This window comes from Rissa tridactyla, chromosome 11 (genome assembly GCF_028500815.1).
Source record: "Rissa tridactyla isolate bRisTri1 chromosome 11, bRisTri1.patW.cur.20221130, whole genome shotgun sequence".
Taxonomy (NCBI): Eukaryota; Metazoa; Chordata; class Aves; order Charadriiformes; family Laridae; genus Rissa; species Rissa tridactyla.
The window spans coordinates 13,822,094-13,835,705 of NC_071476.1; the positions used below are offsets into that span (position 1 = coordinate 13,822,094).

The window sequence follows — 13,612 nt, forward strand, 5'->3', positions numbered from 1 at the left end:
AAGAGCTTGTTAGCATGTCTTGTTCCAATCTTTCCTTGATTGCACATAGCTGAAAGAAGAAAACAATATTTCTACACAAGCGACATTTTTACTATGCCTATTTTTACTGAAATACCACGTCTGCTGCTTACTTGTAACTAATGCTGTTCTAAGGTTATGCCAGTCTGGCGGGTGAGCAGAGAGCTTCCCCTTTACACACCATTATCACAGTACTGTAAGCTTTAGTAATCATCAACCAATTTTTCCCAACAAAATGAAGCATGAATTAGTATAGCAGTATTTATTTCATTATATAGTGGAGGACTTGAAGCCAAAAAGAAAAGGCTCAAAGAAAGGTGTCAGAGGAAATCTAGAGAGGAACAGAGCAAGATATATACTTCATATCCTGGGTTAATACCTTAATCCCTGAGTGAAACTTAATTCTTCTTGCTTCTGCTCGACAGTACTTTGTAAATGAAGTATTATTTTATCTTCACTTTAGAAAGCAAACATTTTTCAGAACCCTATTCACAAAACATTTAGACCATATTTGTGTCTCCAGATTACACCAAACCTACTAACATTACCATGTGTCAAGTGCGCCTTTTAGAGGTTGAGAGAAATATCTGTACCATCAATAAATCTTTTGCTGATAAACCTCACAGAGGAATACGACCCCGAGCTGAATATGAACCAAGGCACAATTCTCGACGGCATTTTATTAACTGTGTTCCCATCAAGTCTTGTTAATGTGTAGACAAAAATAAATTCTTAGTTCCACCCTGCCCCCCCCGACAGCATGCTATATAACTCTGTAGTAACTAAAAAAATATTACATTTTGGAATCTGCCAACAGTCAAAATAGTATACCCTGCACATACTCCATGCAGGGCTGGGTGTGGATTTAGTGCATAAACTGAGAGGTTTCTAGCCTTTCTTCTCTCCCCCTCTACCTAGTCAGAGCCCTTCTACAGCTGCTAAAGCCTGGTGACTTATACAGACCCCTTTAGAGAAACAAGGATTTTCTCCTGTATGTTAAGTACAGCTGACTGACAACGACAGCATCGCACAGCAGCCAGCCTTCAAGCTTTCTTCAAGCTGAAGGTTGACCAAATGATTTAGCTCAAGTCATAAAATCCAAGATGATGTGGGTGTGCCTCCAAAATGGGACCCAAGTGGATAGATGGAGCGCCCACAGCAAACACAAACACCGAGTCACCTGACAGGAGCAGCAGCTACATCTTTCCAGGGTACTCATGGGAGACTGGGTGACCAACAGTTTTCTTCTCAAAATCCTGTCCCCCTGTATCAGGGTTCCTGGCTTTTCATAGTAGATGTTTAGACTGTTAAATAACTGTTTAAAAAAACCTATTCTTTTACATTCTTTGATCTGACAGGACAGAGAACTCTCATTTGATGAATCTCATTCTTTCTCCTTAAATACCTAAATAAGAGTTCATTAAAAGCAGAAAACTGCAGGTGCCTGAGAGAGGCTCAAAATTCACTCTAAATTGACTCCAGCAATCCTTTCCAAAAGATGCTTAAGAAACATTGGAGCTATACAATCTTTTCATTAGTATCCTTGCTGTCCTATCTAACAATGCTTTACTGTCGTTCCCAGAAAAAAAATCACTCTAAATCTCTTCGAAGAAAAGAGAACAAAGTAGGGGCAAGTTATTCCTATAAACACTTAGTAAATCCTACCTCTTTCTTTTCAATCTAGACAAGATCTCTTAATTTTACATTTTGGCCATTCCTATGTATTGGGCTCTCAGAGAATAGGAACACCTTTTGGCACTAACTTCTTTCTTCAATCACTACACGGGTACTCATAGAATCACTTTTCAAAACACTGCTTTCAATCAGTGTGGGTCACCACAGATGCTTCAAAGCAAAGCTTCCTAGAGTGGACAAAAGCAAGGGAAAAAAAAATAAATCCTTTGGCTCCCCTCGATGGAAGTCTTACAGCTTTTTAAAAAAACAGACTGATGAGGAATATATGTTTGTTGATAGCAAATGCAAATGGAGCAAGCAGCAGCATATATTGTTAAAAAAAAACCAAAACACTCTAGGCAGTTCATACTTGGTTCCTAATTTTAAAATTTGGACAAAAATCAACAAAATTGCCCTGTTCCAGTATCTACGTAAGATTGATTATTTTGGGAAAAACTTCACCAAAGCTGGCGTAAGACCAGAAAAGAATTACAGCTCATGTTTTTTGTTTAGTTGGTTTTTTCTGGTGGGGAAGTTTGTTGCTTTGTTTTGTTTAATACCCTCAGTATTTCTATATCTATGTGTATAATATAATCATGAGTTTCAGAGGAACTTCAGTAGTTCACAGAAGAAAAGGCAGGAGCATAGATTTACAGCCAAGGCTTAAGTGCACGAAAGAATTGTGGTAAATACTAACCTGGTTGACTACCAAGTTTTTTAATATCTTTCCCTGCACTAAACACATTTTCCCCACCAGAGTCTACCAGACCAGGGGCTTCAACACAGGGACAAAACCACACCTGTGCTACGCTCAGCAAAGGGTCTGTTTGTACCGATGGTGGAGCTGAGCACTCACAATGCTGACATATCTTCAGTAAGATTTTGGGATGCAATAAAAACCACAAAAGGAGCCAAAGGCTGCAGCTAGCTAGGATAAAAGCTCTGTAGGGAACATTATCAAATCATTAAAAGACACAGTGCCTTATCTTGTCAGAAAGTAAAAGTAAAAAAGTGGCACAGTAATGAAAATGATTAGTAGAACAGATTTTTAATTAAGCCAAAACAGACGTTTTGAATAAGGTATTTAATTCAGCCCACTTGTCCATTCTTATCCATAATGCAAATCCACTGAAATAAAATAAGAAGTCTGTCCTTTCCTCTTTTTGTACCTCCCTCATATTTTTACCTTGACTTTTCTCACATTTATGGTAAAGTAGAAAATCTTCTCTTTCATCTTCAAAATTATTTAAACAAAACACCTACATTTTGATAATTCTTAGTGGTTTGCAATTCATGGTGAATAGCTAAACCAAATTATCAATGCAAGAGCATGCAAGAACTACCAGTTGAATACTTTTAAAGTCCTATACTTCTGACCTATACTTCTTCAGACAGAGGAAGAAACAGCAGTTATAGCACTTAGAAATACTTGAAATGGGCATAAAGTCTCTTCCCCAGAGCAGAGCTATTTCAATTTTTATAAAAGGATTAAAAATATTTGTATACAGCCTGGACTAGTGCACAAAATATAACACTGTATTTTGCATAATGTGACCTTGAGAACAAACAATGAAAAAGTGAAAGCTTTTAAAAAACAGCACCATGACTCAACGCATTACAGTCATTAAGGATGACAACAGAATCACAGAGCTCTCAGAGAAACACCATATGAAATGAAACATGTTACAGAACTGTCTCATACACCAATCTATTTAATCTAGTCATCTGTTGTTAAAGAAAGAGAAACCTTGTGATATTTTATTTTATGATTCCTAACAACGCAAACCAGTCTTCAGCTTCCTCTTTTATGATCTTTACTTTGAATGTAGACTGCTTATGGGGCAACAGAAAAAAAAAAGAAAAAAAGCAAACCCTAAAGCACTAAACTGTTTAAATAAAGCATTATGAAGTAAACACGAAGAAAACTTCCTGTGCCAAAGCAAACATAGCTACAGTGCAAAGAAACCTGGGCCACAACTAACTTACAGAGAAAGTTAAGTTTGCTTTCAATAATTCAAAATAATTCAGATAAACTATTACTTCTGAGGCAGCTGAAAATCCACCCTCGGGGGAGGTTCTATGATTCAAATAAGAGATGGAAATTGGCACTGCTCCTTTCACGGGCCAAAGTTGAAGGCCACAAAGAACTTTTTTTGTAACACTTCCAAACTTTAAATTATGTGTAAAATAATACCTGTAACAAGTACTATCCCAGCAGCAATAATAGTTCTTATTTTTCAATGCTATGTGGGGGATGATTTTTCAAAATCCTGTAGATTTTGCTCTTCTGACAAGTTCAAGTGGGATTTGAAATTCAAAATAGCAACTTAAACAGTTCTGACACCACCAATGAAGAAAAAACAGCACTGAAAGACAGGAGAGCAATGCTAATGGTACATGGAGATGGACAGAATCCAGTTCCCTCTCGGACCTGCAGTGGCTCTGCAAAGCTATGGGGAATAGGCAGCAACAGAAACTTATCTCTGGTCTGGAAGGAAGCAGCCCTGACCTGTAATTACAGGATTACAGACACAACAGAAATGATGAGCAAGAAGGTGACAATCTCAGATAGCTCCTCTGAGTAGAGTGGTAGTATGAGAACTATATAACACACTCTTAAATCTAGCACTGACAGATCGTGATCCTATTGAGTTGAAGACAGAGCTGAAGCCCAGGAAAACACAAAGACTAATTCTTTCTTTAAATGTATGTGCATATGTCCTGTTGAATGCAGTGTGAGATTCTGCTTCAGATTTGCGTATCTGAAGGCAAACTATGGCTCCCCATTAACAATATCAGCAACAATCCAAAGAGCTTGCAAGGGTATCACACTCTACAACAGGCTGCATCTCTTTATCGTGAACTTCATAAGAACACTCTGCACACACTGACTGGGAGTCACAAACTCTCTGAATTAGTGACTGAAACCACGTACTGCAGCTAAACCCACTGTTCACTTCTGTTTCTTGGAAACAGTCCTGCTGCGCGACAGTTGGAAACGTTGGCAGCAGCAGCAGCCAGCAGAACCAATTTCAAATACGTTGAAGTCTGGGAACAAAACTGTAACGTGATAAATCTCTCTTCTGAACAAAATATTGGATTTAGACAGATGTGTCAAGGTTGTTAGACATACTAACATATCTACTTTTAAATTAAAATATATTTATTGCTAATTATAGAGTTCACAGAATTCTTCCTTCTTCTGCCTATTCACATAAAAGATAAACTTCCCTTGTGTGACCATAAGTTGAGTTGGCTTTAGCAGAGGATAGACAACAGTGACATTTCTACGAGTCCATCATTAAGTCTGAACATTCAGCTATGGACTGCTATAATATTTCAACTGTAAACTACATATAGAATTTCTCAGTGTAGTTTCATAGGAAAAAAAATCAGTTGTTTTATTGATGTTGATGTCTCAGTTTGAGATGAAATGATATGCCCAGTCTACACAGAATCTGTAATATGGTCTCTTCTAATACCACTTCTCAACATTTCATGAGTATTCCAACCTAAGTTCCAATTTAGCTCATTTTTCTTACTCCATTTGGGACTGGCTATCTAATGATGTAAATATCTTCCCCTCATCTCTGTTGTGTGCAATTCTTGAATAGTTAGGTACTCTCTGAAAGCAATAAGTGTATTTGTTAAAGCTAGAAGGCACAACCAATAAAACAAGTTAAGGAAAAGAAGGGCAAGATGGTAATGCATTTTCTAAATATAATACAAGATAGGAAAAAACTTTTGTAGCTGATAAAACACAGGGAGTCAGAACACATACAGAAACTTCAACCTCATTAAATTTTGTTGTTTATATTGCTGGCAAAAGAAGCATACAAGATTTCTAAGAGAAAACTAAAATATATATGCCTCTGATATTTCTTGGAAGAAGCTCTGCATTTCTCTGCTGAAGGAGAGAATGCCAGCTGGGAAGAGTCACAGAAAACTGGAGAATTTGGCTGTTATTTCATAGTGAAGGAATTCTGACTCAGAAGAATCAGAATGTTGTTGCAGATTTTCATGCAATGATGCCCAATTTTCTGCTATTACCTTTCCACATGTAGCTCTCTAAGTTGTTCTTTACGTTAGACAGCATTGCCTACTACCCTGTCATTGTGTCCAAAACTCAGCCACAACATTGTGTTCATAATTTAAATCCCTGCAAAAAGCACACATCTCTCCACAGTAAAATCTTCTGGTACAATAACCTCGACTTCAGACATAAGTTATTCAAGCCTTTCTCTGAAGTAATACGTGCTTCTCTAGAAGATAACACCCATATAACACAATGCAGCAGCTATGGCAGAAAACCTCAGAGGGGCACTTCATAATTTTAATATTTTATCACTTGGAAACATATCCTTGTCTTTCAGCATTCACCTCACTTCTCCCCTTCAAAAGAAATAAAAATAAATAAAAGGGAGAATGTTAAAAAAACTACAGGACTTCCAGAGCAATGAAACAATGTGAGCACGACGGCTGAGTGACTCAGTATGTAACAACCTTGGAATAAAGAGCTAGTACATCTCCTCCACTTACACAGACCATCACTGGAAATCTGAAAGTTTTACTTTCAAATATTTTGCAAAACATGTTCCTTATTCTGGTTGTGAATATTGCATATCTATTTCACTTAGATAATGTCAGCATTGAAATAAAGAGTGCACTATTTCAGCTTCTTCAAAATTTATATTGCTACCACCCAAGACACGTTTCATACTACAAATAAATCATATATACAAAACATCTTTAAACCAGTCATGTCCTCTTCAACAGGAAAAAATGTTTATAATTCATAAATTTCTAAGAGAAAATTGTATAACAATGCATTTCAGAACATATGAAACACCTTCCTCACAATCTTGCAGGGACTGCGGTAGGGTGAGCCCTAGTAATTCAACTATATATACATGAAAGTATAAGAAGATTAAAATTTATTGCATTCTTAAAAAATAGCTAACTTACAACTCTGATACTACATTAAATTTAATACAGACTTTTAAACTATGAAAGAGAGCTAGAACTTTCTAAGGAGACACATGGATTTGGTGACTTTTTAATTAATTCTCAGTGCCTGAAATAACTAGTGCTTAGTTCTAGTGAATGTGTTGGACTGTAAACGTACCCTACATTAACATTTTTTATTCTAGGATGATAAAGGTACAGTATTTAATTAAATAATTGAAGAACTAGGGAAAAAAGGGAATATCTTCTCCACAAAATACGCACTGCTTCAATGCACAAATTGTGCAGATAATACTGCTGCTAAAAGTGTAGAAATAAGGAAGTACAGGTTATCATAGGCAAAACGGTACCTATTTTGTTTGCCCACAGGCTACATTTTTTGTGTCTTAAGAGAGTAACAACTACAGTAGCACCATCACCCTATAGTGCAACACTTGTCTTTGGAAGACCACAGTCTTGTTTCCCTCCGAAGCCTGTGCGTGAATGTTAAATCATGCAGGTTTTAGAAAATAGTGTGTAACCCTCTCCTCCCCAACCCTGATATGTCTGCAGTAGTTGACCTCCAACAACTGCTGGACACAGGTCCTTGTGGAAACCGCTTCAAGGCAGATGATGGTGGTGTTTATACAACCTGCAGCTCCCACACCTCCCTCTGTGAGTGCAGAACTTGTGCTCTGGATGACAAGTCATGCAGAAACTGCACTTGCTTCTTCACTACATTCTTAATCTATACTCTCTCTGACAGATTCAATCCAGCAAAATCCTTTCTTCTCACAAAACGCCACCAAGAATATTAGCAATTACTTGCCTATGTGTTCACAGAGATGTCTGAGTGGAACGTATTTTCACCATTCTGGAAAAAGGAAGTTCTACTCAAGTTAAAAATTAATGTGAAAGTCAAAACAATCTTCAGTATAAAAGGCACATTCGGTTTTATGATTGCAGCTTATTTAGTAATTCTTACAGAAGAAGTAAGATAAGAGCCCAAAGCTCCTATTCCTCTGGCTTTTGTGAGTCAGAATAAGAAGGCTCATTTTCCACTGGGAAATGTCAATAGAAATAATAAATTTAAGTGTATTGTTCATAAGCAGAATTACTCTCAGATCCAAAAAAGTGGGGAAAAAAAGTCAGTAAAAACCCTCTAGCACACACCTGAAATTATTAAGTATCTTTCCAGAACCTTTACAACAAAGCAGCAGCCCATAAAATTCTAACCCTCACAAAATTCTGAGACAAAAGTAAAATGAATTCTTCTCATCCTAAAGCAGGAGTCACACTTTAAAAGCAATCAAACAGGGAGACAGTTAACAGTCAGAATTAAAGGCAAACTGTGTAAAGCATAGTAGAATAATAGACACAGGTTATTACTTACTAATTCAATTGCGATTAGAAGTTTTCATCCATACAGAGGGAATGCAAGGATAGTTGCACTTCTCTCTATGTGACTGTAGGATTTCAATTAGACCATTTAGTTTCTATGCACCCCCCCCCCCCCATTAAACAATCTACTATATTCCTTTCTTATTCTAGCAAACAAAAAAAAAAGCTCACATACATCTAATTTCTTTCCTCTTCACTCTGCTCTAACAGAACTTCACCACTGCTAGGAATGAAGTATTTCATCACTTTCTCTTCATTTCTTCTACTTTCTGTCTACAGACAGCCTGACATTCCCCAAAATGCATCAGAAACTTTTTCAGTAGCATGTTGTCATGGTTTCAGCTGGGATGGAGCTGACTTTCTTACTAGCAGCTGGTATAGTGCTATGCTTTGGGTTTGGAATGGGAACACTGTTGATAGCACAATGGTGGTTTTGGTTGTTGCTAAGCAGTCAAGGCTTTTTCTGCCCCGCCAGCAAGTAGGCTGGGAATGCACAAAAAGTTGGGAGGGGACACAGCTGGGACAGCTGACCCCAACTGAACAAAGGGATATTCCATGCCATGTGACGTCATGCACAGCATATAAAGCTGGGGAGAAAAGGGAGAAGGGGGGGGACATTCAAAGTAATGGTCTTTGTCTTCCTGAGTAATCCTTAACACATGATGAAGCCCTGCTTTCCTGGAGATGGCTGAACACCTGCCTGCTTATGGGAAGCAGTGAATTAATTTCTTGTTTTGCTTTGCTTGTGTGCACATATTTTGCTTTACCTATTAAACTGGTTTTATCTCAACCCATGATTTTTTCCTGACTTTTACTCTCACGATCCTCTCCCCCATCCCAATTCAGGAGAGTGAGCAAGTGGCTGCGTGGTCCTAGCTGCTCGCTGGCATTAAACCACTACACATATCAAAGTGACTGGTAGAGGCCAACCACTATTAAACAGCTGTACAAAATCAAAAATTTTTTTTTCATTTCCGATGAGAGCTGAAAGCACAGGCAGTAGGCTAAGCACATCAGAAAGGCCTTCACATTAACGTAGCTAAAATCTCTGCTGTTCCCAGCTTCCCTCTCCCCTCACGCTTCTTCTAATCTTAACACAATGCAACAAACAAAAAAGAGAATGAGAAACTGCCCCTTTTTCTACTATTATTGAACAAGCTAATTGAAGCTACTGTAATCATTCAGTACAATAAACCAAATATCCTTGTAATTGACTATTGTCATAAGATCAATATCTCTTCCTTTGCAAATAAACATTTCAGCTTCACTCTGGTGTTTAGGCAACAGTAAGAGACACGTATCCAAATATGTAATTCCACCCTACTTACATCCTTTCAAATACCACTGTAATATCAACTGTCAATAAAGAGAAAATTAAAACAAATAACACAGATGATCTTAAAGCTCTACAGCACCTGAAGTACTGCCCTCAGACTTTACATCTACTGTGCTAACATACTACCATCGGCTAGATAAGCACATTGATACTAATGTATCATTTGACTTTTAATTTTACTAAATTACTATTAATTGTAGTTAGTAGGTGGTAATGCTTCACCCTCCTGTGGCAATAAGAGGGGGGGGAAGTCCATGTGGTAGATTGTGAAATCTGTAACAAATTTTGCAGGGCTCAGAAACATATATATCACTTCTATTGGTAAAACAAAAAGTGAAGGGATATTATATTTCAGTGAGGTCGAGACAGTCCATACTGTCATTACTCTTGTACCTGCAATGTCAATGCATGCAGTACTAATTGCAAGCATGTTTGACTATCATCACCTGATCAGCATCTCCAGGGGCTATGTACAAGATTTTAAAAATAAACAAACAAATAAAATTACACCCGTAATGAGAATCCTGCCTCCCGCCTCTCTCCCGCCCCTCACTTTTCATTGCAAGCTTTGTCATTTCATATTTTTAAAACCACATCTTTCAGCACTCAAATTCAACTAAAAGACAAAGGAAAATGGGAACCCTATTTTTCAGTATTCCTTGGAAGCACCTATCTTGCTCTATACAGTGGGTCTCAAATTATATGAAAGCTTGATTTAAAAAGAAGAAAATGAAAATACCTTTAAAACATTTAGAGCAATTCAATGAAATTCACAACTGAGCAGCCATATCAAAACCACTACTGATTTCCTTTTGTGTTCCTATGCATCATGAATGACAAGCATCACAAATACATTCACACATCCATATATATAACAACATAAATAATATATGCTCCTTAATTGTCCTTCCTTGATGCATCCTGTTTCTAATTTCTAAGGCTTCCCCCTGCAGTTGTATTTTCCTTTTTTTGCAGCCAAATACTATTTCCAGTCCCTGCCAAACAGACTAACAACAATTGGGTTCCACTGACTGAGAAGCATTACATATCACCTAGTTTGTTATCCTCGATTTTACACAAATCTTTATCAGCGATAACTCATGAACTGTACTTCACTGCTGCATCACCTAAGTCAATTTATAGATTTAACACAGAAAACAAAAGCTGACCAAAATATTAATGCCATGAGACCCCAATTAACACCTAGCACTGATCTATACAATTTCATTACTAAGAATCTTATTTTTACCATGATTTTTGTCTAATTCTTCATACTATTTGATTTACTAATTCCTGTAACTCATATGTTAGCAATCAATCTATCATCTTATCTCAAGTTTCTGCAGCAGTTGTCATGTCCATAGACTAGTTATTACTGAACAGAATTGAGTTTATCACTTGTGAGTGAGAAAGTTTTTCCCTAGAACAAGGAGAAATTTAAAGGGTCGAAGCACTCAATGCAATTAGATACTAAAAATAGGGGGAAAACACCCCAAACAAGATACATATTAAAAACTTTAGGTTTGATCCTGATGTTAATCACGCACCAGATAGCAACTACTTCACACTCGTCTACTTGTACAAATACAGATCTGCAATACCTCTAGATCCACGTATCTTTAAGTGCATTGCAGGCACCAGTTACTGAAACCTCACAGAACTGCCAAGGGACAGGCTTAAGATGTTTTTGAGGTAGAATGAATTCTTTCAGTGGCACTGCCTCAATTAGGATTCAACAGTCAAATTCTTTAGTCCAATGTGGTCAATCATAGACTACTTCCAACTACTTCTCGTGCTTTTAACTTTCCGTAGGAACCCCTGCTCCTCACACGCTTGCCATGATCTACAGAAAGAGGCTGAGCTGCACTGGTTAGCGGGTGGGAGGCAGTATTATTAACAGAGAAGGACAAGCAATTTTGCGGCCGATTGGTTCTGAATTGTTTGGTTTTGTTTCAGTGATGCTTCTATTTCCAAAAGATTTTTTTTTGGTTGTATTAAGCGTATCACATCACGTATTCTGTAGAATAGACCTTTATTTAATATTTTTAAAAATATGTATTATTTATCAATTAATGTTTTAGTGCTCACATTTACTTTTCCAAGTTATCTAAGCAGATGTGAGTGTATGACAAACAGGACATCAAATCCTGTACTGCATAAATAAGATGCCATGTCTGACAGAGAGATAAAAAAAATACAGATAATGGGTATGCAAATATGAAAACATGTATCATACTAGTATACATTTTTTCCATTACAGAACAATATTTTGAAATTATAGAAGAGAAATTGCTCACTTCACATGACTACCAGGATTCTTAAAACTGGCTACAATTTATTCCAGTTTTTGCTAATCATGATTTGTATTAAAGTACTGTCTACAAAGCATAGATGAAAGAGACACATATTATGTAAAGCATCCTACATGATCACACTAAGAACTAACCTTTAGGGATATACAGCTATAGAACTTCACCGTTCACCTGAGCCCTGTATGTCCGGGGTGTCAGAGAGGCTTCTCCACCCCAGTTAACAGCCGGATCTCGGGCTGTTTAAGCTGTCTTTAATAAATCACCTGTTTGCATTCTAGCTACATACCCCATCTGAACAATTATTCCCATGTGAACAGTATTTAATTGAGGACAATGAGTAAAGATTTAGCAGATATTTTTAGGCCTAATTCACAGCATACAGGTTTCAAATGACAGATTCCTATTAATGTCAATTGACTGTAGGTAAGGCTCCTGCAGAGCGGGGGAAAAAAAAAAAAAAAAAAAGGACAAAAGATGATTTTATGTAGAAAACACTGCAATGGGGAAATAGGAAAGGAAGAGCATCCTTATTGATTTAAATGCTTTAAGATAGATCTGACTTGGACAAAATATGAACAATTTATTTTGCACATTTTATTCTTAAACATTGATATTTTTCCTACTCGAGCTAGTAGACAGCCGTGGAGAAAATCCGTTTTGCAGCTGTTTCTCCCTCTCTTCTTTCCCCTGACAGATAGCTCTGCTGACATGATACCTAAGCCAGTAGAATTATTTTTTTTTTTTACAACAAAAAAATAAGTTACTTAAAACCACACCCTTTCATGTTCCCCGTATCATGACTGGCCTCAGTGCTCTTATCTATTGTGTTAGGCTTATACCATCAATTCTCCATTTCATATATGGTCCATTTTAGACACCAAATACACTTATTATTTTCATATATTATTAAAGTAGCTGCAATATTATTTTGAAAATGGGAAGCCATGTTCTCCTTTAACATTTCCAAATCAGTATCTACATTCAGGCTAATTCAACTTTAGTTAAGGGTTTACTGAATGCATGACAGAATCATACAGTTTGGTTTTTTTCCTTTAACAATGAGTCAAACCTAATGATTAAAATTAACAGGCATCTAAGTTAACTCCAGCTATCCTGCTGAAATTCACACTGTTTCCCAAGAGCTACATCTCCTCCTGTGACAAAGTTAGGATGTTCAGTTACAACCTTTCTCTTCCTCATCTTCATTTTGGAACATTCATAACTTCGTTCCAAATAGAAACAGGAAAAACACACCAAAACCTTCTGACATACTAACTGCATCATACTGGCAAGAACTGAAAGCTTGATAAGCTATATGAGACACTGAAATCTGGAAATCTAAACAGAAAAGCTCGACAGAGGATGCTTTTAGATATTCAGTTGGTCCTTTCCTGTTTCTGAAATAATATCAACTAGATCTCAGGGGCTATAACACTAATCCACACACTGCCAAAAGAAAAGAGAAAGAAAAAAGAAAAAAGAAAAAAAAGAAAAAAGAAAAAAAAGAAAAAAGAAAAAAAAGAAAAAAGAAAAAAAAGAAAAAAGAAAAAAAAGAAAAAAGAAAAAAAAGAAAAAAGAAAAAAAAGAAAAAAGAAAAAAAAGAAAAAAAGGAAAAAGGAAAAAGGAAAAAGGAAAAAGGAAAAAGGAAAAAGGAAAAAGGAAAAAGGAAAAAGGAAAAAGGAAAAAGGAAAAAGGAAAAAGGAAAAAGGAAAAAGGAAAAAGGAAAAAGGAAAAAAGAAAAAAGGAAAAAAGGAAAAAAGGAAAAAAGGAAAAAAGGAAAAAAGGAAAAAAGGAAAAAGGAAAAAGGAAAAAGAAAAAAGAAAAAAGAAAAAAGAAAAAAGAAAAAAGAAAAAAGAAAAAAGAAAAAAAGAAAAAAGAAAAAAAGAAAAAAGAAAAAAGAAAAAAGAAAAAAGAAAAAAAAAGAAAA

The 13,612-nt window shown here is 36.5% G+C and overlaps 1 protein-coding gene across 2 annotated transcripts in view; it reads right to left on the bottom strand.

The window, feature by feature from the left end:
• Positions 1–13,612, bottom strand: part of GABRB2 (gamma-aminobutyric acid type A receptor subunit beta2) — a 175,589-nt gene that overhangs the window by 81,643 nt on the left and 80,334 nt on the right. The gene's annotated exons all lie outside the window — the stretch shown is intronic.